This window comes from Adiantum capillus-veneris, chromosome 8 (assembly GCF_014529385.1).
Source record: "Adiantum capillus-veneris isolate H3 chromosome 8, ASM1452938v2, whole genome shotgun sequence".
In the NCBI taxonomy this organism is placed as follows: domain Eukaryota; kingdom Viridiplantae; phylum Streptophyta; class Polypodiopsida; order Polypodiales; family Pteridaceae; genus Adiantum; species Adiantum capillus-veneris.
Window position 1 is genome coordinate 17,088,656 of NC_140938.1, and position 4,037 is coordinate 17,092,692.

At 42.4% G+C, this 4,037-nt stretch overlaps 1 non-coding gene and 1 pseudogene across 1 annotated transcript; one reads left to right on the plus strand and one right to left on the minus strand.

Moving 5' to 3' along the window:
* Window positions 1-2,345: 2,345 nt before the first annotated feature.
* Window positions 2,346-3,165, plus strand: LOC147451734 (uncharacterized; annotated as a pseudogene).
* LOC147451735 (U2 spliceosomal RNA) lies at window positions 2,959-3,157 on the minus strand. The gene has a single exon (XR_015189061.1). It is a non-coding gene; the product is annotated as a U2 spliceosomal RNA (small nuclear RNA).
* Window positions 3,166-4,037: the final 872 nt, after the last annotated feature.

The window sequence follows — 4,037 nt, forward strand, 5'->3', positions numbered from 1 at the left end:
TGACTCTCCTTTTCTGACAGATCAAGATATTGGAACCATATCACCATGCATAGGCATATAACCAGGATCACTAATGAAATTAAAGAAATTAAGCCCCTTGACAAGAGATCTAATTAAACCTCTTGATAAGAGATCTCTAAAGCCGAGTATTTCCAACAAAAGTTCTAAAAGTCAAATGCTTTCATTAATTGACAGAAAAACTCCCAACATCCACCTGCCACGTCAACAATGTACAGCCCGTGTTTTTTTGCCATGAATTGTGACATGTTTGTGCTTACTAAGGCTCAAAGAAAACATACCTAAACCTAGCTGCAACCACAAGAAAACACCCGTGGGTCTCTCCCATCAATATATACAATATAGATTGACCTTTGGTGCTATTATGGCTAAGGTCAAGTGTAGGCCTCGGACTGTTTAGATGTTGGTGGATCCGGTCTTCTCCTCCAATTGCTTGCAACCCATGACTATAGCTCTATCCCGCTTGTATAACTAACATAGAGTCCTAATTATTGCATCACCACATTGTTCGATAAATGACGAGAATTTACCCTTCAAATAAACCACCTATAAGAATGCACCTTGTTTCTATTGTGGACATGGTGGTACTCATACCAATGTGTACTTATCAAGTAGGCATGAGAAGTATGAAACATGCTCTAAATATATAATGACATTGCTGGCAACCTTTAGTGTATATAGTTTCTTCATTAGACAAGGCTCCTTTGGGATGTGAATTTATATCAAACGTGGTTGCCAAAGTAAAGATAATTGCCCATTTTAGTGAGGTTAAGATCTTGAAAAGATTATTAGCTAAGGGCACATGCCAATTGTTGGCTTGGATCTATATGAATATGCTCATGCTCATCTTTAGTGACTATCTTCCAAATTATTTCCTTCCTTGTGATTGTAGCTTGGTTTCCCATGGGAAGAGACATGTGATGGAGAATTGCTTGATACCAATGCCATACTTGGATTACCTTATATGGTAGAGAGAGAGAGAGAGAGAGAGAGAGAGAGAGAGAGATGTACAAATGTAGAACATTCCCACTAGTAGAAGCTCTATAGAGTGAGATACCAGCCCATATTGCCCCCCTTTAGCTCACGGGTGAAGTGAATAGTTTAGATGACGTCTAGTGGAAAAGAAATGGGTAAACATGGTAGCAATAAGGAAAAAAACTAGCATGGTCTTTGCTAGATTCAAAGGTGATATGCGTCGACATGATCAAATGCAAACAATCCACACGTCTCAAATGATGAAAAGAAGCTGCCATTGCATAGAGAAAATTTAGTTAATTGAAAGGTTGTCCCACACATGAGCTATAGGCTCAACTTGCCGGTTGGCCAATACTCCCTCTTGAGACCAAATCCTTAGCGAAAGAGAATAAAAAATCCCCCCACCATAACCACTTTTTTAAAACAATTTTTGATGCAATAGGAAATATGCCTAGGGTGGTACGGCCTCCTCCGTTCAGGCATGGTCATTGTCTAAGCTTTTTCTGATACCATATTTACATAGATAAAAACCTCGAGCAAAAAAGGCTTATATGCAATTCTCCTTAGAGGCTCGTTCCCATAAAGAATAATTGGCCGCACAAAACATTACAAAGATGTCATTCCGCTTCAAAAAATAATGATGCAAGAAGTTTGGAAAGGCTCCTTCTGTGTTTGGCCGTCAACACTTCCTTGTGATTGTAGCTTGGTTTCCCATAGGAAGAGACTTGTGATGGAGAATTGCTTGATAGCAATGCCATACTTGGATACCCTTATATGGTGGAGAGAGAGAGAGAGAGAGAGAGAGAGAGAGAGAGAGATGTACAAATGCACAATGGAAGGTGTCTTATACAACCAAGTGTATGGAGAACTTGCAGGAATACTTCTTAGATACTATCCCATATTGCCCCCCCTTTAGCTCATGGGTGAAGTGAACAGTTTAGTAGATGACTTCTAGTGGAAAAGAAATGGGTAAACAAGGAAAAAAACTAACATGGTCTTTGCTAGATTCAAAGGTGATATGGATCGACATGATCAAAAGCAAACAATCCACACATCTCAAATGACGAAAAGAAGTTGCCATTTCTTAGAGAAAATTTAGTTAATTGAAAAGTTGTACCACACATGAGCTGAGCTTCAGGCTCAACATGTTGGCTGGACAATATTCTCTCTCGAGACCAAATCCTTAGCAAAAGAAATTAAAAAATCCCCCCACCATAACCACTTTTTTAAAACAATCTTGGATGCAATAGGAAGTATGCATAGGGTGGTATGGCCTCCTCCGCGGAGGCATGATCATTGTCTAAGATCTTTCTATGATGCCCTCCCATTGGTATCGAGCCATTCCGTTTGAGGGGCGACAACTTCGATGAGAGAGAGGTCTTGGCTTGTCAGGATTCCGGTGCGTATGGTTTATGCAAACTTCATTACCAAGGATTTAGGACCTGCATCAGATGCAACCTCAACATGCGCTTTGACAGGATGCAAGAAAGTAACACTTTCAATAAGTGATGCAAAAGCCAGCATGCCATCTCTTGAAACACAACCTCCAGTAGGCCTAAGAGCCTTGCAATCTCAATGCAAGATGGAATCACCGTCACTGATAGGGGCATCTGTCCTTCTCGCCCATGTTGCTTGGCACGCTACTATTATTCTGCCTAGTCTGGGCAAAGCCGAGATGCTCAAGTGCGTGGGATGAGCCTTGGAAGCCCTTCTTGCAGTGTGTGCTTGTATGCCTAGACATGACACCCTTTGTTGGGCTAGAGTTGTTCTGCTCGAGAGATGGTAAACTTCACCGGTCATGCTCTCTGATGTGCTATCAAGCCTCTTTTTCTCTGAGCAATCCCGATTGGCATGTCTCAAAGCAACGAAATCCAATTCGTCATCAGCCACTGCTCATCACAGCAGACAAGTTTCAAAGCGTTTTGTGGGGCCATCGCAGAAGAGATTTGAGTTTGAAAATTTGGAAGGGGGTGCGCCAGGCCTCTGAGGCAGTGCAATACAGAGGCGACGCGCGCAGCCCCCGGGCAGCAAGCTGCCGGGAGGGGGCTGCCCCCGTGAGAAAAATTAGGTTAATATCATGTGGCCCGATGGACCACGTATCAGATATTAAACTGATAAGAACAGATACTACACTTGATCTTAGCCAAAAGGCCGAGAAAGGTATGCGCTACCCAGCGTGCTCTCTCTGGCTTTTATACCTGCTCCGCCCCACGGCTTGCCCTGTGGGACTGATGCCACGCGGCCTTATTGCATTGAGATAATTCCCTACTTTTGGAGTCGTGGGTGCATATACAAGCCACCAGAAAACTGCCTCTCTCCTAGTGCCGCGGCAAAAACACGTACCGACGATCCTACGTGTGTTTACACATCATGATAATAGCCAAGAAGGAAGAATGATACTCAAAAGGTATGCGTGTCGCAATTTTCTATCTATACCTCATGGCTATCTAGTACACTAGTAGAGATGAAACCATGCTCGTATGTACTTCTTCTTCCATCTCCATGCCCACTTGTGTTTGTGTGATTCTTCACTAGCGTCTTTAATGCTCTTGGTGGAGAGTGCACTAATGATACAACCCCACATTTCAATGCCGTAGCAAAATATAGGCATTAGCAGGTGTCAAAGAGATATTTCATGAGAAGCTAACATTTGATATTGACACATGTTTTCAAATGCACAATAGTAGGCTCAGTTCATGGCTTCAAAATGATGCATCGAACATTCACGGCATTTGTGCTTGGTATGGACATTAAGGCCAAGGTACTTGAAGCTGGCTCTTGATTATAGGCAATGCATGGTTGTGGCATGGTTTCTCCTTGTTAAACAGTTTTCGCAAGCATATCTTGGCAATCACGGCATGTGTGGTTGGTATGAGCATTTAAGCCAAGGTACTTGAAGCTGGCTCTTGATTTATAGGCAATGCATGGTTTCTCCTTGTTAACAGTTTTCGCAAGCATATCTTGGCAATCACCATCAAACTTTTAATTCTTTTTTTCCTGCATATCCTCAAGAACCATATGCTCCAATTTGTCAATTTCAGTCC